The following is a 27,833-nucleotide window of genomic DNA, read 5'->3' as shown; positions in this document are numbered from 1 at the left end:
TTAAAACAACGAATACTTGTTTCTTGCCCCCCAGAGAATCCGTCACCTATGTTCCTAGCTGAGCTGCTTTCTCAGGAGCACTCCTCCCACCTAGGTCAGACCCAGGCACTTTCCATGGTTGGCTCCGTCCTCCACTGGAGCTCTGGGAGACTGTCTGCACCCTACCGGCTGACTGGAGAAGACTGGGAGCCAGGGAAGGACCTCCCAAGTTACTTGAGGGGCCAAGCCTGGGAACCAAGTGGACCACTCCCCCCACCTTGTACTGGCCAGAACCAGTTACATGACCCTCATCAATGCAGAGGACCTGGGTACCTAGGAAGAGAGTGAAAGGCAGGTGAGCACCAGAATTATCATTGCCACGGAGAGACTTCTTCAAAATGTTTATTTATTTATTTCGAGAGAGGGGGGAGTGTGCAGAGAGAGGGGGAGAGAGAGAATCCCAAGCAGGCTCTGTGCTGTCGGCACAGAGCCCAACGCGGGGCTCGGTCTCACGAACTGTGCGATCACGACCTGAGCTGGAATCAAGAGTCACACGCTTAACTGACTGAGCCTCCCAGATGCCCCCAGAGATATTTTTTTATTCTCATCCATGAAAGGGCAAACCTTGTCATCTCTAGACATGCCCTCTAAACTGCCGGGCCCATGAGCTAATAGATGTAGGTTTATACAGAAATTATATCCATGCACTTAAGCGAACATATGTATTAGGTACTCAGTTTGATTTCTTCATTTATTTAGGTAAAGAAATATCTACTGAGATAAATGCCATTATTTTCTGCTTCCACCCTAATGGACTGTCTTGGCACCCCCTGGCATTGTTATGCCCCACTTTGGAGACCTCTGCCCCATAACTCTGAGAGCTGTCCAGAGGGAAGGCAGTTTTGTGAGCCATAAAAAAGAGTTCCCAGAGCGCAGTGTTCTCCCACAGATGTCCCAGCACAGTAGGCAGAAATGGGTAGAAAGCAGGGAGGGGCTTGCTTTGAACCATTCTGTGTCTCTCCCTGTGGAGGACTCCATCCTCTTCTCCCCTCCCTCTGCCCAGATCTCGGGCTCAGGTACGGGCATGGCACGAAAACCGTCCTATTAGGTGGGAGTAACTGACCCCCTCGACTCCCTCTGACGCTAAGGTTCTACGATTTCATGAACACATGGGGAGGGGCTGCTGTGGGGTGAGAAGTTGGACGGCTGCCTTGCTTCCCTGCTTCGCTGACCTTCCAATACCACAGGGGAAGGGTCAGGCTAATACACTTGGAAATCTGAGTTACTGGTAATATACGGCCTGTGGGTATAAGCTGGTATGAAATTCAAAAGGACAAGTGGGAGGGCATAAAGGAATAATAATAGCGATAACTAGCATTTACGAAGTGCTTACCATTTGCCAAACGTGTTTTAAGTACTTCACCTGCATTAATACACTATAGTCCTTTGAAACAGATATTGTTATGAACTCTGCTTTACAGAGGAGGAAACTGAGGCACAGATAGTTTAACTGAAGCATGTGGAGGTTTACTAAGGCCCAGTGTGGCCCACTAACCAGCAGCATTGGCCCCACCTGGGAGCTTACTAGAAATACAGAATCTGGGGTGCCTGGGTGGCTCAGTCGGTTAAGTGTCCAACTTTGGTTCAGCTCATGATTTCAATTTGTGAGTTCGAGCCCCGTGTCGGGCTCTGTGCTGACAGCTCAGAGCCTGGAGCCTGCTTCGGATTCTGTGTCTCCCTCTCTCTCTGCCCCCCTCCCACTCATACTCTCTCTCTCTCTCTCTGAAAAATAAACATTTAAAAAAAAAAAAAGAAATGCAGAATACTTGGCCCCACCCAGGACCATTGAATCAGAGCTCTCATTTTAACAAGACCCTCCCCCGCCAAAGATATTCACACATTAGAGTCTGGGAAATGCTGGGTTAGTGGGCACAACAAGGTCTTATTCAGCCCACATCATTAGTGGCCTTTGTTTTAAGAGATGGTTGCCTGTCCTTGTGCTGAAGTTAGGCACCTGCTGAGCTAAATTCTTTCTCTCTATGTTCTAGAAGAGATATCTGTCATTCCCGATGGCAAAATGTTAGGTTAGGATGGCCAGCATTTGCTATTGTAAAAAAAAAAAAAAATCATCATTTTCCAAAGGGAAGAGCTTATGAATTTGGTATATAAAAATATTTGATTGGTTTCTACTTCTCTTTCCAATAGCTCTAAAGCAACAGCGGTTAAAAATGAGACTCCAAAATCAGTTGGCCTCATTCTACCTCATCAGCCTGTCTTAGACTCAGTTTCTTCCTATGTATGATGGGGATGTGTGTAAAATGGGAACAGCCCATGCGACTGTCACGAGGACTAAATAAAATAGTCCACGTGAAGTACTCAGTACTGGGAACACATAGGTAATACTCAGTACAGTCAAACTTAACTGTTACGAGGGGTGATTAGAGACAATGCTAGCTCAGGCTTATAATCTCAACTCAAATTGTTCTAGGTGCCCTGGAATTTGCTATGTGTGATGTAATCTCAAGACACAATGAACAATTAGTTTAGAAGCTGTTATAAAAACAGTTGACATTAGAGACCCCATCTTTCCCCAGGTCAAAAAAACAAAAACAAAACCAAAAATGTTGCACAACAACCATATATTGAAGGACGAATATTTTCACTTTGAAAGAAGAACTTAAGAACAGTTCATCTTCCAGATGATTCAGAGCCAGTTTGGGTGTTTACCACTGTATTGTTTCGTCTCGTTCTTTCCAGAGGGCGGCTGATAAAATTGGTACATTAAGTTATTTTGCATAGCATTGCCGAAAATGCTGAAAGATACCGGGTGGTTTTTTTCCCCAAAATTGTCAGTGATAAATTTAGATAAAAAGGAACATGCATCCAGGGTGTGTGGCTACTAAAAACAAAAACGGGAGCCAACAGTGACCCTAAACACTTTTCTTCTTCTGTTTATAATTATACATACCATTGCATCTAGAGTCGTTTACATTTACCAGGGAAGGTGTTAACAGCAGTTCACGCACACCCATTCCAGAATTACTTCACCTAATCGGTAAGATTCTTAAGCAAATTTTTGTTCATGTTGGCCACGAGGACAACACCCTCACAGTCTACAGAAGTGACTGACTGATGTGCAGTGAGTGGCCAGCTTTCCTGAACTGGACCCCCAATGTGGAGAGAACACAGTCCTGAACCTACTCTGGACTGCTGGAGCTACTCTGGGACCTCACACAACTCCCTCAACCTCTCTGGGCCTGCCTCAGTTTCCACAGCTTTAAAATAATCATTCAGATAGTTGGCCCAACTCCCTCGCCGTCTTCCTCTTGTAGTGGAGTAGATGAAAGTAATTCACAAGTTCTAGGGTGCCTGGGTGGCTCAGTCAGTTAAGCATCCGACTTCAGCTCAAGTTATGATCTCACGGTCCATGAGTTCGAGCCCCGCGTTGGGCTCTGTGCTGACAGCTCAGAGCTCAATGTCAGATTCTGTGTCTCCCTCTCTCTCTGACCCTCCCCTGTTCATTCTCTGTCTCTCTCTGTCTCAAAAACATAAATGTTAAAAATAATTTTTTTTAAGTAATTCACAAGTTCTAAGCCGAAGGCATGTATAAATTTGGGTCAACTCATGTTTGTTTTACTTCTTTCATGTTGTTCAGATGTGGAGAGGTAAATGAAAACTATTTTTCTCACTCACTTGGAAGACAAAGAGAGGTTTCATTCATTATCCTTTTCTATTAAAAGTGTGTGAGTGTGTGTGTGTGTGTGTGTGTGTGTGTGTGTGTACGATGACTTGGAAGAGAAAAGAGGCCAGAAGTGTAAGAAGGAGGCACAGACACAAACAGAAAACCACTGAAATCAGTATCATTAGGAACCTCAGTATCAGCACCGACTAGCGGTGTGACCTTGTGTAAGTCATGCCCGCTCTTGAGGCCTCAGTTTCCTCACCTGTAAGATGAACAAACCAGACTACAGGATCTCTGGTGTCTTCTCAAATTTCAGCGATCTATGGTGCTTTCCCCAGTCAGGATCGACAAATCGGTCAGCTCCCCCACACAACGATGTTGGAGGAACCAGCTCACAGAAGCAGCATGGAGCCAGTCCACAGCCTGTCCACCACCTCGTAATATCGGGCTACTGCCTGTGCATGCATGGTGGGCCTTTATAGTCCCATAGCGGACCAGGAGTGGTGGCAGAGGAAATGCCATGAAGGAAGAAGGAAGGAAGAGGAAGACAAGTCACCAGGATGTGACACTTACTACTGACAACATATACCACAACTTGTAGTTTGCAAAGTATGCTTACAAATCATATCTGTCGTATTGGCATCATGATGAGGGTGAGACCAGGACATTTACTGCACAGGCTCAGCACATGCTTGTCGTAAAAAATGAATGAATGATGGCTCTCATTTCATCCAGTGAGGCAGGTGTGGCTATTTTCCCCTTACGTAGATGCAATTCATAAAAAGTAGCTGATTGCCTAAGGTCGCTCAGCTGTTGAGATGAGCTGTGATTTGACAGTGTCCTTCATGTCTAAAACCTGTGCTTGTTCCCCATGTCATCGTCCACGCTGTGACAGGCTATCGAGAAATGGCCACAAATTGCTTGCAGCTCCTCCCGTCAAGAAATTGAGTCTTTTTATCCACCTGCTGAAGTCTAAACTTGGTCACTTCAATTGCTTTGGCCAATGGGATATTGGCAAAGATGATGTAAGCAAAGGCTTGAAAACTACTTGCATAGTGAGGCTTGCTCTTTCTCACTGCTGGGAAGTCTTCCATTACCATGTGAAGAAGTCCAGGATAGCTCACTGGAAAATGAGAGACCACGTGGGCAGAGAGGCTTGAGCAATCCTGTCTCAGCCATCCCCACGGAGGCTCCAGGCATTTGAATGCGACCACTCTAGACCATCCAGTCCCAGTTGAGCCAACTCAAAGCAGAAGCCACAAAATCCTAAGCAGAAAAATGATTGTTGATGTAAGCCACTAAATCTGGGGCTGATGTGTTACACACCAAAAGCCAACTGACACAAATAGGATCATTCCACCCTCAGTGCTTCTGATGTTACGTGGTTACTATTATTTTATGCTGAACTACCCTTCTTTTTCACACTTACAGCTTCGAAGTCCTTCCTCACGCGAACACATACGCACACACTAGAACACACACACATGCACACGGATGCTCACGCATCCTTAGATGCAACAAACCCAGGTAAAAGAAAGGACACCGGCTTTTATTAAATGTTTCTTAAGCACATGAAGTTGGCTTCCTCTGGTTATAATTTGCAGTCAGGCCATGGTTGCCCTTTGCCTCACCGTTGGCTGGCTTTGGCGGGGAAGCCTGGAGTAGATAAGCAGAGAAAGGAGATGGGGAAACAATAAGGAGGAGAAAAGGGGTCTCATCTCAGGAGTCTGGCCATTAGCAGGCCTCAGGGTTGATCACGGGGCCACAGTCTCATGGCCTCTGCCAATAAACTGCTCTCAACGAGTCAGCTTGAGGCTTCTGACCCAGGCTACCTGGCATAAAGGACACCACGCACGACCTGAGCAAGCCAACAATTTATGTGTGTGGGGATATCAGCTGACTAGCCCAACTGCAGGTAATTATTCAAAGTCCAAGGTTACAGTAAAGAAAGTTCATGTCTTTCTAGAGCCTGGCATCTCTTGGATTGGCACCATCAGGTCCTGTCTGGCTTTTCAAGGGAGAGTTAGCAGCTGCCAACTGGCAGGAGCCTGAGCCCACAGCTGCTGTTCCTGCCACCTTCCGTGGCCTGTCACTCGGGCCATCGCCATGCTCTGGTCGCAGTCACAGAACATCTGCAATTAACCAACCATGAGGGGCCTGCTGACTCAACCAGTGAGAAAACAGAGGTGAAAAAAAACCCTGCAGGGATGAACACAACAAAAACACAACCCAACGTGCTGAAGCCTGGCAGAAGTGCCAAAGCGTACAGGAATAGCAGAGCCACGGAGCAGGCAACGCACAAGGACCTGTGCCCAAGAACCCGCCTCACACATAGTAGGTGCTCAATAAATACGTGCGGCGTGAGCGGATACAAATCAGCCCAGCTTGTGTCTGTTCTCAGATCTTACTGCAAATGCATCTGGCCGTCTTTGCTGAAACCTGCCTTTGTTTGCAAGGCCAACTCTGACCCTCAGGACGAGAGTTACACCAGGCCACATCTTAACTGCTGGCACAAATGTTTCCCGACTACCTTAGAAACTGAGATGTGGGCCATCAGCTTCCTCTTCTAGTGACTTTGGTGCAGACTAGATCAGATAAATTAGTGCCTTCCATCTCAACTACACTGCTCGATGCAAACAACTTTATGCACTAAGGCAGGGGTTAACTTACAATTCCCTGCCTCAAAATAAAGATTTACGTACGTGTTTATTTATTTATGCCTCATCTCCCTGCACAAAAGGTTTAAGACAGCAATGGAAAAATATCAAATGCAGCATTCTGTTTCCAAGCTGACAAGCCTGGAGAAGAAGGAAGCTTTTTTTTTTTAAATGTTTTCCTGGCAGCCTCTTTTGACCTACACTTGGCATTCTGTGTAATGTCCATGTGTAAGAGATTGCAATGGTGGGAAGGTCATGGGTCATGCGGTGTCAGCTCAGCCCACGCAGGGGGATGTGAACCTCCAGGCAAATCAGAGCTGAACCTCTGGCCAAATGAGGTCATGGGACGAGAATGTCAATTCTAGAGAATGTATGTTTTCTGGTTTTACAATACAATTTGGGGAGGTGAAAGATCGCGTCATTACAAATTCAATAGAGTTCAGAGCAGAGGGCAAGGAAAGAGGGGGGCGGGGGTAATGTTGGCCAATTTATCAGGCTCCAAGTCTCCACATCTCTATTTGCGCAATCAAGAATGATCATAGGCAGCTTCCGGGGAAATACTGCATGCCCCAACATTTTCAGCTGAACAATTATATGTTTGTAAGTTACCTACAACTCCACGGGAGGAAGGACAGGCAGACAGATGACCCCCCAGGCAGGCTAGATGATAAAAACTGGCTTAAGGAGGTTGCCTGGGGCGGTTGGAAAGAATTACCTAGACTGTTAAGGATGACAAAAGGGAAGGAGAGGCAGAAGATACAGTCCTGAGCCTGGCAATGATGGCAACTGGGCCAGAGGTGGGCTCAGAATTCCAGACACAAACTGCTCCCCGAGCAAGGCTCATTTTCAGTTGGTTGACTCGTTTCTCTTTAACATGGAATTGTTTTCAAAAAGAGAAAAGTAGAAGGAATTTCACAGTGAGCATCCATACACCCACCACCTAGATTCTACAATTAACATTTTGCTACAATTGCTTTATTTCTCCTCTATCCCTTCATCCATCCGTCTGCCCATCTTATTTTTGAATCCATTTCAAAGTGCATTGTAGATATCAGTTCACTTCCTCCCAAATACATCCATATGCATGTCATTAATGGTTGTTCAATATTTGGTGTTTTTTCCCCCGGAGATTAAATTTATACATAATGAAACACACATATACCTCTTAAATTACTATTTGATGAATTCCAACAAAGGCATAAAACAGTACGACCCAAACTTCTATCAAGATAAAGAACATGGCCACCATCCAGAAAGTTCTCTCATATCCCTTCCCAGTAAATCCCCGCCCCTAACAATCAGGGGCAACCATTGTTCTGATTTTTTAACCACCATAGATTAGTTTTGTATATTTGAAAGTCTTATAGATGGAATCATACTGTATTCACTCTTGTGCAAGGTTTCTATCAGTCAACACGTTTTTAGAATCCATCTATGCTGTTGTGAATATCAGTTGCTCATTCCTTTTGATTGCTTAGTAGAATTCCACTGTACAAATTATCATGTTTTGTTTATCCATTCACCTGTTGATGGTTATTTTGCTTGTTTTCAGTTTTTCTGACTATTCTGAATCATTCTGGATTGATGGAAGTACAGGAGTTACAAGGTCTAAGTCCAACAGGCCTGTCAACTCATATATATACACAACTTTCAACTGTCCTCTGGTTAACCTTGTGGCTTACTCTGTGAAGTGTCAGAGTTTAGACTTGAAATCCAAAATAACTTACAACTTAGTCTGACTTACATTCAACGGTGTATATCAATTTCATTGCCTCATAAGCTAAGAGACAAAAATGAGAAGTAGTTCACATAAATAGAAATATCGGTACTAGTTTATGTCAGCTGGGGTCTGGGAAGGTGGAGTAAACTTACCTTTGTGGTCTCTGAGTCCTGTCCTCACCAGAAGGAAGAGTTACCCATGCCTATATTTCTCATTTATCCCACCAGGACAGATTTTCAGGACGCAAGCAGCCCCATCTAAAGTCAAGCTAAACTCAAGACCCCAGTGTCCATGAGGTCCCGGTTCTCCAAATGCTGGTGGAAGAAATCTCTTGTGCCCTCTCGGAAGAAAATACAGAAAACACCTTTATCTTTTCCATACCTTTGCCTCCCATTCTCTCCTCAACCTACTACAGTTCCACTGCCAACCTCAGTACAGTGTCAAATAACATGTGCATCCAGAAGTTTCCACTGGACTTGGCATCCATCAGCAATGTTAGAGAGGAAAGTTTCAGCGAAGTGTCGGGGATGGGGAGGAGTTCAGCATGGCCAGAGAGAAACTGAGAGAACAAAGCCTAGGAAGAGAGGGCCCTATGAGACAGAAGCTGGCACAGAAAGGAAGTTTCTGGAAACAATCCTCACCCACGTTAAAGTTCATCTTGGGCCAACGCAGTTTGATCACCACCTTCGGTCTCAGGGCTGCTGTCTCTTCACTTCTGTTTGGGTGAAAATCTCGGCACTCTCCCCAGACCGTTCTCAGTCTCGGAATAGCATCACCCGTGTCAAGGAAGGCACTGTTCTCACTGGCTGCCAACGCCTTGACAGGTATCATCTTTGCTCCCCTGAGGTCAGTGATTCTCTGGCCCCTGGAATTCTTCCCTTCCCTACTGATCCCTTCCGTCTTGTTCCAGGTGCCTGAAGAGAGTTCATTTGCAAATTGCCAAGGCTGCTTCTGGCCTCAGGTGAAGCTGGGCTTCTTGCCTATTATTTTAAGCTCCCAGCCCAGGCTTCGCTGGCAGCCTGAGACTTTAATGGCAGTTTTGCCACGTTCCCCGGAATCCATGAGGCTGCCTTGGCCTCCTTTATACATCACTATCCCTATTCACTCCTAATTCCATCTCTTCGCACTTTAGAACCTTCAGGCTGCATGTCGAGTTTCTCACTCAATTCCACTTTCCAGGTAATCGGAAACATCTGGTTCTCGGTTCGTTTGTAGAACAGATATGATTAACATGGCTCAAATGCATTGAACGATCCTCAACAGATCCTATACCACCCGTGTTCTCCCTAGTGACCCAATCACATTTCTCCACCACTGCTGCACACAACCCCCATCCCCACACCCGAGTTGTGTGTGCTCTCACAGTCCTTACGTGGCTCACACACAATACGGAAATGCCTTCAACACACGATATCGAGAGCAGCTGGAGTTTCTACTAAGGGAAGATTCCTCAACAGGGACATCATTGTGCCCATCAGCTATTGTGTTACGATGTACGATGCTATCGTGTGTTATAAGCGTGTCACTTGGTTTGTTTACTGTACTGGGTTCCAGGACGTCATGTTTCCTGTGTTTGTTTCTCATAGCTTCTTTTGTCAGCTCTTTGCTACTATCAGCTACCGGTTCTATTTGCTGGTGTCATTGTACCTGTCGGTGGCAGCATGCTGGTGTCATTGTACCTGTCGGTGGCAGCACCGGCCGCCCCATCTTCTAGTTTGGTGTTTCTGATGAAACGTGTTGGGAAAAGGACATAGGCTCCAAGTGATGACACATCCCTTGGCACAGTGCCTGGAATATTACAGGTACTCAAAATATGTTTTAAAATATCATGAACTAAATAAAAGAAAAACCGTCCCAGTACAACGCATAAAAAGTCTAGACAAAATACAACACTATCCCTCCCCTGGTGTTTTTTTTAATCTTTTTAATGTTTATTTTTGAGACAGAGAGACAAAGAGACAGACCGTGAGTGCAGAGAGAGAGGAAGACACAGAATCGGAAACAGGCTCCAGGCTCTCAGCTGTCAGCACAGAGCCCGATGCGGGGCTCGAACTCATGGACCATGAGATCATGACCTGAGCCAAAGTCGGATGCTCAAGCGACTGAGCCACCCAGGCACCCCATACCCTGTTTTTTTTTTTTGAGAAAACAACACAAAGCTTGTCTTGAAAAATTGAGAACCCCCCAAATTCCTGATGAGAAGAGGGAAAGAAAAGCCAGAGCAGCAAATTTATGCTGGTGCTATGGAACCCCCCAGAAGCTTCAGCCCAGACACAGGCCCATGGGGACTGGGATGGAGGCTCTAACACCCTCCCACACACAGAAGCTGTGGCTGCAGTCCCCTGCAAAGTGGGAGCTCAAACTGAGGCACCTGCATGGAGCTTGAAGCCTCAGAAATCTTTACCATCAAGACTACACAATCACACTGGTTCATTAAAGCAATAAAGAGGGGCACTTGGGTAGCTCAGTTGATTAAGCATCTAACTTCGGCTCAGGTCATGATCTCATGGTTCATGGGTTGGAGCTCCGCATTAGGCTCTGTGGCGACAGCTCAGAGTCTGGAGCCTGCTTCAGATTCTGTGTCTTTGTCTCTCTGCCCCTCCCCCACTTGAGTGTGCGCTCTCACTCTCTCTCTCTCTCTCTCTCTCTCTCTCTCTCTCTCTCTCTCTTAAAAATAAATAAACATTAAAAAAAATTTTTTTAATTGGTCCAGGGCCTGGAAGACCCTACAGCCTTGGCAAAAGGAAGTGTGGAATCACTCTGAAGACTGCAAGGACCTCCACAGAAGGAAACAAAAGCTAAAGATAGACTCACTATAAAAATAAATGACTAGCTACACAAGGAAATGAACTACCTTAAGGGATAGTTGGCAGACACAACAAAGGGGAAGAAGAGAGCTTGACTACTGGAAATAAGAAAAAAATCTGGAGACGAATAGAAAATAGAGATCCTGAAAATGATGAAAAAGATACAAAGAATAAATGGGCATCATAATTAAAGCGAAGGATAATAGAAATAAGGAGCAACTTGATTTGAAATAATAAGAAAATCTTGTGAGAACAGTCATGGAAATTTTGGATGAACGTCACAATTTAATGGCAGAACTGGACGGAGGTAACTCCTGTAAACATGGGCAGCAGGAGGAGACTAGGAGAGAAAGAGAGTGAGGAATATAGAACATGTAAAATCAGGACTACAGAAGCCTCGCTGCTACACGTGGAGCTCACAGAATGTGGAGGGACCACACTCTTGCATTTGAACTTGCATGCCCAGTATTGGCTAGTCCGACTATCGGCTAGCCCAGTATCTACCATTCGGCTAGTCCCTGGCACAGAAGAGGGTCTCAAGAAATGCTTGTTGAATGAATGCAGTAACAAATGAACAAGCTATAGGTAAAAGGATTGATGAATAATGGAGGAGAGGCTTCCAGGCAGCATTCTGGACTCAAGTTTTTTTTTTCTCTCCTAAAGCCCCAGGTATCTACCCAAACTCATTCCATCTTGGGAATGGCAGACATTCACAGGCCAAGGTCGTGTATACATGTCCAAAGGCAGCAGACATGTCTGTGGAAAGCGTTTCACAGTACGGCCTGGCTGAGTTCATGACTTTATAGACTGTGGCCATACTGAGATCTTTTTTTTTTTTATTTATTTATTTTTAATTTTTTTTATTTTTAACGTTTATTTATTTTTGAGACAGAGAGAGACAGAGCATGAACGGGGGAGGGTCAGAGAGAGGGAGACACAGAATCTGAAACAGGCTCCAGGCTCTGAGCCATCAGCACAGAGCCCGACGCGGGGCTCGAACTCACAGACCGCGAGATCGTGACCTGAGCCGAAGTCGGCCGCTCAACCGACTGAGCCACCCAGGCGCCCCCATACTGAGATCTTTATTCCAGTCCTGCCTGGACTGAAGCAAGAGTGCAGACAGACAGAAGGAACAAGGGCAACGAAACACAGCTGGGGAAGTCCATGCGGCACAAAGCAGAGGGTCTCTGGCCTGAACGTGGCACAGTTGCCAATAAAGGGCCAGAACGCACCGTGACCTTAATGGTTCGACTGGTCGGGAGAGATATGACCGGTCCAGCAATTGTCCGAGTGGACCTAGCGGCACGTGAATGTAGAATCGAGTCAAAGCACCACGAAGAAGCAGGTGACAAAAGATAAAGGGGACCTGTTCCAGAATCAGCCCAATGCTGCATCCATTGCTCTCTCATAGCTTTCATAGGAGGGATGTAGCAATCGGTACCCCAAAACCCCCAAACAAACAAAAGAAAACCACCACCCTGTCATGATGGCTTGAAATCGTGTTGGTGTCTCGGCTTAATTTAACAATTTCCTCTTCTATATATGTTCCACTCCAAATTTAGGATCCAGTTGTTCTCAGTTTATCTTTTAGCTTGCTAGACAATCCACTGGGTTTTTTCCAGCCCTCTTTCCACTCAGCAATGTGCCCACAGCACTTAGATAAGTCAAGATACTAAGCCTGTGGAAGTAGTTCCCACAAGTGGAAGCAGCAATAGACTGTTGCTATAGGCAACGCAAAACACATCTCATGAGAGGTTAACACTCTAGAATACAGGAATCAGATGGTCACGTTTCTGTGCCTGCTGCACCCACTCTGGGAAGTGAATCACACCAGATGACTCTCTGACCTTTAGCGTTTCCTTTTATACAGTTAGGATGAATGGAAGGGGTTTGGAGCATTGGTGTGGGGATCAGGATGACTAGAGTCTGAAGCTGGGCTTTGCCAGGTAGTAGTTATGAGACCTCAGTGAGTTACTTAACTTCTCTGAACTCATCAGCAAAGTAAGGCTCGACGTATTGTCGGTTGATAACATCAGAGACCATGCAGTTCCACTGTACTGACCTCACGGTGCAGCCAGGAAGACAAAGCACCATAATGATAAGTGTGATTATAACTTTCCGAGATACTCAGTGTACCATGAAGAACACTCAGAACATTCATCGCGGATTTTTTTTTTTTTTTTTTTTTTTTGGTGCTCAGCCATAGATAAAACTCCAGAGAGGACAATATTGTTGAAGCAGGGCTTTGAGAGAAGCAGGGGTTTGAGAGAAGCAAAAGCCCACAGCAGAAGTATAGAATGTGTGACACGTGCCCCCCCGCCGCAGCTCACCACATCCCCACAAAACAAAAACAAAAGCTAGCCCAGACCCCAATGCGTAGACTCCTACATGTGAGAATAATAGTACCATGCTTTCAGAGAATACACATGCTCAAATGCACGCCTGTGTGTCAACAGAAGTTACCTCTAGGGTGCATAATGAAGCATCTGTACGTATGATCATGTGGCAGACTGAAGGCGGTCAAAATTTCTTCGCTACCCTCCCATCAAGAGGCAACATCCGTGTCCCACCTGTTGCTTTTGGGCTCACCTTTGTGACTTATGTTCTGGGACTTCCAAGGCTAAGTCACGAGAAGCCTCACGGCTTCTGCTAGATCTCCTCAGATGCTTGCTGTAGGGAAGCCAGTTGCCGCGGAAGGAGTCTGCCTGCCTTGCGGCTACCACGCTAGAAACCACACGTGAAGTGACCCGATAGAGAGGCCTTGAGACGCCATGAAGAAGGAGAGAGAAATGCCCAGCCAGCCCCTAGGCCTTCCAGCCATTCACAGCTGAGGTCCCAGGCATCTTGAGGTTAAGAGTCAGGTTTGCCTGAATCGCAGATTCAAAAGCAAAGTACGTGCTGTTTCTCTAAGCCACTGACTTGTAGAGTGGTTTATTCCACAGCAATACATAACTGGGAGAAAATGCATTCCTTTATCCTCGGAACTTTTTACAACTAACACGTGTTTCTTTTTCCAGTTTGAAAATAAAAGGGAAAAATGAAAGAGAAAGTTAAAGAAGAAAGTCTTTTTGAAAAGAGAGAGGACATCTCCTGTACTCATTTCATTTGACCAGCCTTTCCAACAACCGTCTGTCAACGCTTCATTCAACTTGGGTTGTCATAGGCTAGTCGGTTCCCTCTTCTGAAGAAAGCCACCATTTGATGCCTCCTGTCATCTTATAGAAAACAGGTCCTGTTCTAAACATCTGCAAACACAGGGCAAAGCCCTTCAGAGATTCAGAGACAAGAGCTCAGTCTCCTTCAGGATGGATAAGCCATTTTGCATGTGTCCTCACCCTCTCCAGTTTTGCCAGACCGTCATAGTTAACTGACTCGCCTCAAACCTAGCTAAGAACAAAGCAGCAACTGCTTTAGAGTCTAACCCGGAACCATCGTGGTGTGACTTTGGAGAGGGCCAACCTTCCCTATTAAGGATGTGGCCTTTAGGATCTTGGATCAGAAGGGATCTCAGAGAATCTTTTCTCCTGCAAGCAGGGGGAGCGGAGGGTGTTCATGTCACCTCTTGGCTTCTGCCTTCATAAAACAAAGGGGTCCAACTGGATGGGTTTTTTAAATTTTTTATTTATTATTTTTTGTAAGTAAGCTCTACACCCAACATGGGTTGAACTTACAACCTCGAGCTCAAGAGTCCCATGTTCTACTCACTCAGCCAGCCAGCCACCCGTGACCTGGAAGGATGGCCTTGAAGACCTCTTGAAGCTGCAAAGTTGAATGCTTGAAGCTAAAGCAGAAGCCCGGATCTTGCTCTGAAACATGTCAGACAAATCAGTGGTGGAAAGAAGTCTTCCGTGGTGTCATCACAGGCAGAATGCTAAAGCTTCAGTGTGACCTAACGGGACATTCTCTCCTTCCGCCATCCCCTTTAGCAAAGGACCTGAATTCCCGCGCATAAGGAACCGTTCGGAATAAAGGAACGCCAACTTGGCATAGACTTTCTATTCTCTGAGGGGAATAAAGTGTAGTTGCCGTTTATCAAAGGGAAGATGTGGTGTGTGTGACATGCTGAAAGGAGCTGATCTTTGGAAATGATTTTCACTGCTTCTTGGGGAAAGAGTGGTTTGGTGTTTCCTGGTATCTCCTGTACAGGCCATTTTAGATTGTCTACCAGCCATCCCCTCCCCCCACAGCAAGGCCGGAAGAAAGCAGCTGACAGAATGAACCTCTCCCCCGCCCCCTTGGCGCAAGAATTCCCTCATCAGTTAAACAGAGAATCAGCTTTTACCCAGTGAATTCTAATGAGGCAGCCTGCTCAGCTGTCAGCAGCCCTCCCTGCTGAAGACGACAGCAAGCAAGGAAAAAGATGGCCCACGACGCTTGGAGCAGCTTACCTTCCCGTACCAAGGGACGTGAATGCCAGAACGGCCTCCATTACGGCTGGGCTCATAGACAAACCCAGCAACAAGGAGCACTGGAGTAAGTTACTCTGGGCCCAAGGACTCCCACAAAACAAAGCAGGTATGGAATGACAATTGCAGGAAATGGATTAAGATATATCATGAGTCTAATGAAAAATCTAGGCTTACACATACCCACATATACAAGTGCCCTTTGAGGGCCAGCTCTGAGGCGGGGGACATTTCAACCTTTGACCCAAGGGCAGCCAGTTGAAGGTCTGTGTTGATATTAGTTGGGAAAGCAGGGGAACCATTTACCAAGATGGTGCCAAGAAATCAGGAACCAGGCTGGAGGCAAAATGGCAGGGTCCTAGACTGTTGTTGGCCACTGGTTTTATCCCTTGAGAAAAGACAGGTAAGCACCAGGTCTGTGCTTCAGAAAGAAGGGAAGGCACTGGGATGCCAGCAGCTCATGGACCGCAGGGGTAAGCATAGCACACCTTTCAAAGCTATCAGTCTCGAGGGCATTACTTTGAATATTTTTTGTTTTTAAATTGGAAGCTGTTCTCCAGTTGTACAACCAATCTGTGAGACAGAAGCAACATAAAACAAAATTTTAGGCACACAGTTCCTGAGTTTCAGCAAATGTATACATCCATATAAACGCCACCACAATCAAGAAATAGAATATTTTCATCGTCTTCCAAATTTTCCTTGTGCTCTTCTACAGTTAATACTCCTTCTAGCCCCAGGAAACCACTAATCTGCTTTCTGTCACCACAAGTTAGATTTGTCTTTTTTACAGGTTCATATCAATGGAATCATAGAGAATGTGCTTTGTTCTTTTGCTCAGCAAAATGGTTTGAGATTCATCCATGTTGGGTTTTTTATGTTTTTTTAAATTTATTTGTGTGTGTGTGTGAGAGAGACAGAGTGCAAGCAGGGGAGGGACAGAGAGAGAGGGAGACACAGAATATGAAGCAGGTTCCAGGCTCTGAGCTGTCAGCACAGGGCCTGGCACAGGGCTCAAACTCGCGAACCGTGAGATCATGATCTGAGCTGAAGTCGGAGGCCTAACCAACTGAGCCACCCAGGCGCCCCTCATCCATGTTTTTTTATGCATCAGTTCATTCCTTTTTATTGATAGTATTCCACTGTAAAAACATAGCAAAATTTTTAGGAATATTCTCCTGCTAATGAACATTTAGGTTGTTTTGAGTTTGGGCTGTTATGAATAAAGCCACTACAAGCCTTTGTGTTCAAGTCTCTGTGTGTTGCCAGGTCTTAAGGTAAGGCTATGTTTAATTTTTTTTTTAATGTTTGTTTATTTATTTTGAGAGGGGTGGGGAGGGCAGAGATAGAGGGAGAGAGAGAATCCCAAGCAGGTTCCACACTCAACATGGAGCCCAACATGGGGCTCGATCCCACTACTTCGAGACCAAGACCTGAGCTGAGATCAAGAGTCAGACACTTAACCACTGAGCCACTCAGGTGCCCCAGGCTATGCTTAATTTTATGAGAAACTTCCAAGCTTTTCCAAAATGGTTCTACCATTTTGCATTCCCACTAGCAAGAATTTGTATTAAAACAAATGCAAATGGATTTGAGCTACATAATATGGGGATTCTAAATCCAGTTTGTAAGCCAGAGTCAATTTCCCATTAAAGTCCCTTAAAGGCATTCCCCCAAAGTACCATACACATATTTGGGGGTCTGCAATTCTGTACCGTAACACGTGGGGATGCACATATATTATATATACAGTAATATATGTGTATATTACTTATAGTAATAGGCCACTATATTGTGTACAATATAATTCTATACAGTAAAAGGTAGAGATGGCAGAGGTGGAGGAAGGATGTATCTTCACCGACATCCATCACTGGTGATGGTTCAGAGAAGAATATGAAACTTTCGTGTTTTTCAAGTTTGAGCAACACACAGACCTTCTTGAAGAACAATTTTTCTCTCGGATGTTCGCTCTTGAATGAAAGTATTTCATGAAAATAGTGCTCATTCCATGCAAACACAAGACCCCAGATTCTTTATATTTTAGCTTGTCTGCATCTTGGAAACCCTTAAACATTTACAAATTAGTGGAACTAGAACTGTAACAGCAGGGCAATTCCAATTAACGACATTGATTTAAAATAATGGATAATATTGTTTTCCTGAAATTCAGCTGCAACTGGCATTAAGTATGAGAGGGGACATTATGCCTACACAACCACAGGTCAAACAATGGCTGCATTTTCCCAGTGCTTTGCAAATTATTTTCCAATTACTAGGAAACCTTTGCTCGAGCAATGTGCATTTGGCACAAATGCTTCATTAACATATAAGGTCTGCCTTTGTGGTTTTCCTATTAGGCCAACACAAGTTAAGTGGAACTACTTAGCACCAGTTCAATCATACACACACACACACACACACACACACACACACACACACCTGCTGTGAGACTGTTCACTATAGGGGGTGGGGACTGTGTTGTTTGGTCTCACCATTATATCCCCAGGAATTGAGGGATGAAATCCCCAAACAGAAACTATAAGACTGAATAATTAGGTCAAAGAATTTTTTTCATGAGACTGTTATCTTTTTAAAATTGTCAAATAGTTGGGGCCAATTAGATAAAATATCAAGTTGTTTTTTTTTTTAACTGAAACCCTCAAATTCCCATTTGGGTTTTGGCAAGTGTGGACACACTCAGACACAATCTGCTGCTCTTCTGTGGGGACAGCCTGGGCAGACAGTGAAGCCATGAGGACAAGAGGGAAATTAATCAAGAAATATCAAGAAAGCCTGGGAATATGACATAGCTAGTGGTGTGTCATTTGTTCAACAAACAAATAGGAAAGCTCAAGGGAAATGAAATTTCTCAAGACAGAAGACCAAATGCACCTTGTCAGCAAATGTGGCGAGGAAACAAAGAAGCAAGATTACTTCTGATGGAAGGATGGTCAGGGCAGGAGTTTAAGGAACACTTGAAAAGAATACAAGAATAAGGGATCTTTATCCCTTAGAATTTGAGCAGGGTGCTACATTTCTGGAGCATTTCCACATATAATTCCCTTGCACAGCAAATGAGGTAATTGGTGGGGTTGTTTTTGTTTCTTTGCTAAGTAGGCTTCCCGCCCAGCCCCAGCGCAGAGCCCAAAGTGGGGCTTGAGCTCCCGACCCTGAGATGAAGACCTGAGCTGAGATCAAGAGTCAGATGGATAACCGACTGAGCCGTCCAGGTGCCCCACAGATGAGGTAATTGTGAGCTTCCACTTACAAAAGAAGATACCTACACTCACAAGAGTCTAATGCTTTTCCTACGGTTACAAAGGGAGTCAGAAAGAGAGGTCTCCGAAGAGGTCTCTGAAGTCTCTTGCCCGTGGTCCATGCTGTTGCCAATATTCTGGAGATCGAAGATCCAGAGGCAATATAGGCTAGTGGTTAAGTGTGTGGGCTTGGAATCAGACAGCCTGACTGGGGAGGTACCTGGTGGACCCCATCCTCTGCCTTGTTGACACACAATGAGATAACACGTGTGGACGGCCCTCAATGCCTGGCACAGAGTCTGCTCTCATTAAATGTAGCCATCACACTTTTAATGGCATGTAGATGATGCAAACCAAAGTTGATGGGAGTGGGTGAATTATATGTAATCATTGGTACTGGGTACTAAAGCATTCTGGGATAGATAATGGTTTAGAAAAAAAATTGACAAAATAAAAGAATTTAACAACAACAAAAAGGATGAGCTACAGAATTTTGACTAGTAGACAGTGAGGAATAATAGTTCTTACCAAAGGGGAACAAAAAGAGAATTGGGGTCCAAACTGAACAATGAGATTAGACTGGCAAAGTCAACATTCACAGTTACTCTTTTATGTTGCCATTCAAATATCTCATGTTTAAAAGAAAGATTAGTTGATAGATGATTTAAAATTGCATCTTACTGTGAATGTAAGAAGATTCAAATGAAACTCATAGGTACATTCTGCATACGATATTAAGGGGAAAATGTCTAATGGGTGGATAAAAGGCACATTTTGTAAGGCTTTTCTTAAGTCATTTCAATTCAATTCTAGTCTATTCCAAAGAGCCCATTTATTGAGCATCTATGTGCTCATGTTGGACTGCTTTGGTCCTGTGTGCTAAGTACTTTGCTAGGTCCCGGGGATCCAAAGTTAAAAAAAAAAAAAAAAAAAAAAGCCCAGCCTTGGCCTCTCAGGCTGGTAGCCAATTCAGAAATATGCACACATAATGCCAGGGCACTGCAGTGGTGCCATTAGATGGCCTGTCTCAAGGGCTGGAGTACCCAAATGAGGACATTTGATAGACTGAATCATTGGCCCCAATTTTTCCCCAGTCTGTTATTATACACCTACATATACAACATTGCTATGGCTTTGTTGTGGGTGGACTACTTCTTTGTCCCTTGACTTTGGGCTTCACTGTATGGCTGACTTGAACCAACGAGATGAACAGAAGTGACATGAGCAGAGGCTTGACGTGAGCCTTCCCTCTTGTACTTCTCACTGCCTTGAAGGAAACACACCACATATATTCTGCACATACTGGAGGATGAGAGACAAGGGGAACGGAGCTGGATCCGACCTGCATCCTGGAACCAAACCCAGCTGAACTCAGCCTTTATCAGCTAACCTCTAGCCAACGTGCAGACACTTACGTAAGAAGTAAATTCTTGTTTTAAGCCATCGGGTTTTAAGGTGACTTGTTACGCAGCATGTGGCAATAGCTGTCCGAGATAGGCCATGGGGGATATAACGGGGATGGGCAGGAATAGAGCTTCATTGTGGTTCTTCTCTGCCGACATACTACCCATTTCTCTCCCCACACTCCCTCCACAAAACACATAATAAGCATGGATCCCAAAACAGGGCTATAACAATTCTTGCCATCGCCGGTCCTACAAACAAGACTTTCACTGGGGTTGTGTCAGGGCAACGCAGGGCCCCTGTATTAACCACTCCTGAATGTTTCCAGGATGAAAGAATGGAGAATAGAGTCCCAAACCTCATCCAATCTGCATCTCCCTTTCTTCTTATTCTTTCTTAAAAGCAAGTGCAGGGGCACCTGGGTGGCTCTGTCGGTCGAGCGTCCGGCTTCGGCTCAGGTCATGATCTCACAGTCTGTGAGTTCGAGCCCCACATCGGGCTCTGTGCTGACAGCTCGGAACCTGGAGCCTGCTTCGGATTCTGTGTCCCCCTCTCTCTCTGCCCCTCCCCCACTCATGCTCTGTATCTCTCTGTCTCAGAAATAAATAAACATTAAAAAAATTAAAAAAAAAAAAAAAAGCAAGTGCACGATGCAGGTCATAGCAGCCCATTAACCATGAAAAGCTAGAGGTGGATTTCCTGGGAGGAATGAGCTGGTCTGGGGCAGCTGTGGCCCAATTTGGAAAGTATCCTGCAACCAGGGGTAAATGCAGAGCTTCAGTCATGGATGAAAAACATGAACTTCTCTCTCTCTCCTGGCAAGTGGACAGATGCTAAGGAGAGGCTGGGGAGGGTTCACAAAGGGTGGGCAGGGTGGGGAGAAAAGTGATAAGAAAAGTGATATATTTCTCACACTATGAGAAATATAGGACTATTCCTTCCATACGTTCCCTCCAGAACACAGAACAATATAGGGCGATACACATTTTAGAGGCAGAGGTTTTTGTTAGAAGTTTTTGTTAGTTAATTTAAAAAAGAATTTAAGAAGAGGGTTTCCAACTAAGGCAGATGAGTCCCACAGTATTAATACAGTTAAGCAAATATTGGAGGATCATAGGAAATGAGGTTGAATAAATTACATGTTTTATCAGACATCTTTGGGCTTTGAAACTGCTGACAGCCCACTGTGGAATATTAAATCTCACATTTCTCAATTTGCCTTTTTTATTGATGTTGGGGAGGAGATTGTATATGAAAAAATTTTCTTCTCCCGACATTTATGAAATATGTGTACATTAACGTATGTGTAAATATTTATTTTTAAGTATGTCTTTGGCTGGGTTCACCCGGAAGCCAACCATAAGACAAGGATTTGGGTGCAGGTACTTTATTTGGGAGGGGACCCCAGGAAGCACTGGTTGAGAAGTGGGGACACTGGTTGGGAGTGAGACAGGCAGGGAAAAGTGTTGATACAGGGCTCATTAATGATCACAGTGGGAAGTCGGGGCTCAGCCCTGTTAGGGACCTCTGGGAGATGATATGGATAATTGTTCTACCCGAGAGAAGGGAAGGCATAGTATCACAGTTAAATCCCATCCGATATTGGCTGAGGGATGCTACCAAGAGGGTTAACACCGCAGCCTTTCCAGTCTGCCCCACCAGCAGGGCCTGAGGAGAGAACCTTCAGGCAGAGAGCCGCTGGGTAGAAGCATACGATACCACTAGATGTCATAGGACAGTGAGTGCGAAGGGGACCTAGGCCAGCCGCCAACGGTGCGTGCTATAAAACGCATACTTTAGATCCAGGTGTCAATGAGAAGAGTTACATGTTAAGTTAGATCTTACAGAGACATCCGCTGGCCTAGCCCACCAGTATGCTCTTTTGAACCACGCATAGAATCAGACTTCCGTTGCCAAAGCTTCTTAGTTTCTGGATGATGAGAGAATCCTTCAAGGAGCCGAAGGAGCCCAGGAGGACGGGAAAGCAGCTATTTACAACCGCAGCCTAAGGATTTCGATGTTTTCACAGCTAGGAAGGTCGTACCTGTGTTTATCTGCTGACCACTGGCCCCGAGTTAAGCAGACTGTCCACAGACACGTTAGAGTGTGATGCACAGTCTGCCCACCTCAAACATCCTTCTCCGCCAGGCTGCCTCTGGTGGGGGGCAGGGGAGGGGGGCTGCAGGGTACTGTGGCTGATGGAGGCCCAGCTTTACCTTCCCAGAGGGGAAAGAGATCACAAATTCTGTAAGAGTAATGGCCCTAAGGGATAGGGGTCAGAGAAGGCTTCAGGAAACCAGCCAGGGGTTCTAGCCTTTCTGGGTTGACGGGTCCCTTTAAGATCAGCGGTGAAAACCATGGGTTCTTTCCCCTGCTAAAACCAAACTTGTCACACAAAACAATGCACATTACACTAAGAGCCTCACAGTCACCAGAAGCTTAAGCTACAAGGTGACAGGAACTACTCAAATTGTGTATGTTGTGATTTGGGGCACTTTCAGAAAAACAAACTTTCAAATTTTAGAAAATTCCCCAGGAAACAGTCTCTTCTTATTAAGATGACCTGTCCCCTGCTGGCAGCTCTCATATTAGGTCTACGGTTGCCAAGAGCCTCAAGTGGCAGGAAGGATTCCAGACGCTAATTCATGCTTAGCTCTGGTAGCTTTCTTCCAGCTCCCATGCAAACCGCAAACCCTGCCTAGCCAAACTGGGTCAATCAATGCCACAGAGAGGTTATCTTGAATTAGAAGTTAGATGGAACCAAGGAACATACCTAATCAATTAAGCATCACGTAAGAAAAACTGAAGCATTAGAAGTAATGACAATGGCAGGGATCTTGACCCCAAAATAGAGGGCTTGTCTATCCCTGACCCATTATTTAGAAAGTTGCTGTTCTTGGAAGTCAATGGCGCAGAGGGAAATGTAACTCAGGGAGTCAGGCAGACCTGGTACCACATCCCCACGGCACCCAGAATTCACTGTGACGCTGGGAAAGTTAGGCTATCTCTCCCATCCTCAGTTTTCCCATCTGTACAGGGGGTGACTATGCCTTTCCTTACAAAGGATGATGTGGGAGTTAAAATGAGAAGTGGCAGTGCCTAGCATGTCTCTGGCCTTCACTTCAGTGTATCTTGGTTCTCTTCACCTTATTATCATACCAGTCATGTCCTGAAACAGCAGAATGATACTCAGATTGAACAACAAATACTTTCTTCAAGTATTCCTGTGTTCATGTGCTGTGGAAAAACTGTTCAGACAGGTCAGATTCAATTACCACAAAGTATCTCTGGAAGAACATCTTTACATTGAGAAGAGCTCTAAGTCTTAGCTGATAGTCTCTTTATTTCAACCTATAGTTATCAAATTAGAGAGCCATAGACAGACGCCAGAAGGAGTAAGCAAAGAAGTAATCTCATCCAGCCCCTAATGAGGCCCAGAGTATGCAAATGTCTCACTCAAGCCACATAGCTAGTAACAGAGTGAGAACCAGGGCCTAAGTCTCCAGCCTCCCAATCCTGTGGTCCTCTCGACTACATCGTGTATTCCACACTAATGAAACTGAAGAGAAGAAAAGGACATTTAAAAAATCTCTTGGAATTCAGTGGGATGGGATGTTATCTTCATCTGAAATACTCTTGGAAGAGAATGAACAGAAATCACCTGATACACAGTGAGCCATTCAATATGTGGTGTGGCCCCACCTGTTTCGGCTTCCAGATCACTCTGGAAGGTAGATGGGTACAGAGGAGGTGAAGAAGGAAGGCAGTGTGTTGGGAACAGTACTGAACAGGTGAACAGGGCCTGGATCTTCATTTCAGCTCTGGCACCAACTCAACGTGTGAGCTGAAGCAACATCCTAGACCCCTCTGGCCCTCCACTTCTGTATCTGGAAGACAGTGTTCCAAACGGATGTTTCCAAGGGTCCCTTTGGGCTCTCACGTTCCAGGCCCCTTCAAGTTCTCTTGTAAACTGTACTAAGGTTCTGGCTATATGTAAAGGAGAAGAAAATCTAAGTAGGAGAGAAGAGGGAGACTGACTGGGGGTGAGGAGTCTGGGGAACAAGCAAGGAGGAAGTGCTTGAGAAGGGGCACGTGGCAGCAACAAAGCTGGAAGGGCAGGAGCCTTGACCCTGATCCCTGCTCAGGGAGGTGGCGACTTGAGATTTGGCTCTTGGATGTATCTACATTCAACACAAACCCAAACGCGCCCCCCCTCATTTGTCCATCCATCCAATCATGCTTTTTTTCTTGTTTCCTTTTTCTTTCCTTTCCTTGTTTCTTTCTTTTTTGGTAACAGCTTATTGGGATATAACCCACGTGCCATACAACCCACCCACTTGAAATGTACAATTCAATGGTTTTCCATACCATCGTGCAATCATTGGTCATTTTCGGAACATTTTCATCACCCCCGGAAGAAGCTGCATACCCCTTAGGTATACCCGCCAATCCCTCCACCCCCTCCCTTAGCCCTAAGCAACCACTAATCTACTTTCCATCTCTCCAGATTTGCCTATTCTTGGCATTTCATGTAACATGTGAGCAGAATCATATAATAGGAGGTCTTCTGTGTCTAGCTTCTCTCACTCAACATAACGTCTTCGAGGTTCATCCATGTTGCAGCAGGTGTCAGAATTTCACTCCTTTTTATGTGAATCATATTCCAGTGCATGGGTAGACTGCATTTGTTTATCTGTTCATCGGTTGATGCACATTCAGGTTGTCCCCACTTTGGGGCTATTGTGCCTAATGCTGCTCTGAACATTTTTACACAAGTTTATTTTGTGGATCCATCAGGAATTTTTGAGGCCATTTTCACACCAGAATTTCTGGGATCTTAGACATACAAAAATGGAGATAACCATTGCCCTGAAGGAAGTCACTGTCTTGTAGGGGACAAAACACTTGCTTTTTGAAAAGCTGCAGTAATCTGCTGTGCTAAGTACCAGACAGTGTGAGATGTGCACAGAGAGATGCCATCTGAGGGAGGCGTTAAGAGTGAGTCCAGGCACAGGAGGGAGGGAAAGCATTCCAGGTTATGGAAACGGTCTATGCGAAGGCACAGAGGTGTCGAAGAGAATACACATTCAGATCACTGTAAATAATAATGATGCCACTTGGTCTTTTACGATGTTTGCTGTGTGTCAGGTACTATTCCAAACACTTCATCTGCGCGAGCTCATTTACTCTACACGATAGCCTATGATACTGTTATTTCTCCCGCTGTATAGATGGGGGAAACGGAAGAACAAAAAGGTAAGTGATATCCTGAGGCTATACACCCATAGTGGGATCCTGGATTCAAAACAAGAGTCCAAATGTACCACCCGAGCCACCATGGGGACCTCTGCATTTAATTCCAAACGGTCCTGGTTGCTTTGATTATGGAAAACGTGAAGAGGCACACCAGGAGATGACATTGAAAGGGGGGCTGTGCTGAGCCATAGGAAGAAACCCTAACTCCAAAAGCAAGAGGGAGCCATCGAAGGTTCGTGTGAAAGGCAATGACACAGATGAGATTTTCATTTTAGGCAGACAAGTGACAACAGTGGGATGGTTGATTGAAAGTGAGGAGAGGCCATGAGTTTATTTTACTATTAATGTGACTGGAAAGCAAACACTGCCTCAACCACCCTTCCCCATATAACAAACCTGTTACGGGTGTGAAATTGCAAAAGCAGTATTGGTGGTGCTGTCCTGGATGCAATCTTTCCAGGAGGATGCCACGGTCAAGTTTTTGTGAAGACAGTTCTCATTTTCGCTATCATAGGGTTGAAGCTGATTCACGGTGAAACAGGGCTGGAAGGTGACATAGATCTCACTGTGCAGAAGCAAGAATTCTGTGTACACATGGCTCTCACATCTATTTTAACAGACACACCAACAGACAGGATGCTGATAAAGAAAGGACTCCTGTGCCAAAGGACTATGGGATTGGGCTGCCCTCACACATCCATTAATAGAGGGGCTGGCCCTCAACACACGGATAGCTTGCAGAACTCTCAGCCCTGCCTTTCTGTCCTCACCCTTGACATTTAATTGTAGTTTCCCACCCCGTAACAGAGCCCGCCTCAGCTACAGAACCAGCCGGGGGAGTTCCAAGGGCACTCCTGAATGAGTGCCAACAGAAAACAAGACGTGCCTGTCGCACCTATGCAAGGCCCATAGAAAAACGCACCCTCTCGTCATCCCTCTGCCTGAAAATCACAGTTGTTTTATGAAAGGTAGAGGATGATCCTTGAGCCAGCAAGAGTTCATATTTAACTCACAAATCCTCCCAATCCCTTTATGAAGCTGCTGTGATCGTTTCCGTTGCACAGGTGGAGAAGCAGAGAGAATGAAGGACTAACGGATTGACCTGTTATATGCAAAACCATGCTGGTAAAACAAGGCTCTGGGCAAATCATCTCACTTCATCCTCTCCCCAGATCTTTCTTCGTTTTTCTGTTAACATTGAGTGTCGTCTAGGGGCTGACATGGTACAAGTGCAACACACGGTGCACATGTCCTTAAAGTCCTGCCTGTTTAGCTGGGATCATAGCAGGGACGCTACAAATACCTGTTGAATGAATGAACAGATAAATGTGGGAAATATCTCTTGGGGTTAATTACTAAGGTATCACCCACCTCTCTCTCCCTCTCTCTCTTCGAATGTGCATGTGTGTGTGTGTGAGTGTTATCACAGGTGTGTATACAGATGCGTCTATTACATATACATATCAACAGATATACGAACATAAATATACATAAATGTGTAACTATAAGTAAAAATACATAAATACTGGGGTGCCCGGGTGGCTCAGTCGGTTGGACGTCCGACTTCAGCTCAGGTCATGATCTCACGGTTCGTGGGTTCAGGCCCCGCGTGGGGCTCTGTGCTAATAGCTCAGAGCCTGGAGCCTGCTTCGGAGTCTGTGTCTCCCTCACTCTCTGCTCCTCCCCCACTTATGCTCTGTCTCTCTGTCTCTCTCTCTCTCAAAAATAAATAAACATTAAAAAATATGTAAATACTAACTTCTAATGCCTGTTGATGCTCTGAACGGAGTTATCTCTCTCAAAAATAAATAAACATTAAAAAATATGTAAATACTAACTTCTAATGCCTGTTGATGCTCTGAACGGAGTTATCGATTTTGGAAAATAACTAGAAATACCATAAAAGCTAACTTTTGTGGCCTGCTCATTATGTACCATGAACTGCTCTAAGCTCTTTAAATGTCTCAGCTCATTCAGTTCCCACAACAGCCCTTTGTGGGGTAGGCTATTATTTTTCCATTTCACAGATGAAGGATCTGAGACAGAGAGCTTGAATACTTTGCTCAAGTTTTCACAGCCACTAAGTGGAACAGTGAGGATCTGAACACAGGTAGCCTGGCTCTAATCCTGAATTCTTCAACTGAAAGATAAAGACAATTTTCTTGAGAATGACTGGGTGGCTCAGTCAGTTGAGCGTCCAGCACTTGTTGGCTCAGGTCATGATCCCAGGGTCATGGGATCAAACCCCACGTCAGGCTCCTTGCTGAGCGTGGAGTCTGCTTAAGATTCTCTCTCTCCCTCTGTCCTATTCCCCTGGTAGTGCACGTGCTCTTTCTCTAAAATGAAAAAAAAAGACAAAGACAATTCTCAAATTGCTGATTCTGAAGACTACGAATTATATTCATCTCCATCATAATTTAGATCCCCTGGAGAGAAACTGGTCATTTACCCTGTAGCCCTGAGTAACCTGATTGTTTTAAGTGTAACCCAAATAAAACTGGGATGCCTTGAAGCCAGTCTCTGTCTCAGCATATCCAAAAGAAATAAAAATCTCATTACCAAAAAGCCTTTAAAAGCACTGAAGTTCTCTTGAGATGATGGTGATGGGGAAATTTTACCATGAAACATACAGGAAGACTAATTAAAGTGTAATTCACACCCC

At 45.1% G+C, this 27,833-nt stretch overlaps 1 long non-coding RNA gene across 3 annotated transcripts in view; it reads right to left on the bottom strand.

Moving 5' to 3' along the window:
- LOC131502001 (uncharacterized) overlaps positions 1 to 27,833 on the bottom strand; it is a 221,388-nt gene that overhangs the window by 69,320 nt on the left and 124,235 nt on the right. For all 3 annotated transcript variants that reach the window (XR_009256946.1, XR_009256947.1, XR_009256948.1), the window contains one exon: positions 15,740 to 15,824. This is a non-coding gene — a long non-coding RNA (uncharacterized LOC131502001). The remainder of the gene's footprint in view (positions 1 to 15,739; positions 15,825 to 27,833) is intronic.

Source organism: Neofelis nebulosa, chromosome X, assembly GCF_028018385.1.
Source record: "Neofelis nebulosa isolate mNeoNeb1 chromosome X, mNeoNeb1.pri, whole genome shotgun sequence".
Taxonomy (NCBI): Eukaryota; Metazoa; Chordata; class Mammalia; order Carnivora; family Felidae; genus Neofelis; species Neofelis nebulosa.
Note: the sequence above shows the minus strand (reverse complement) of the source record. Positions and strands in the feature narration are given on the sequence as shown.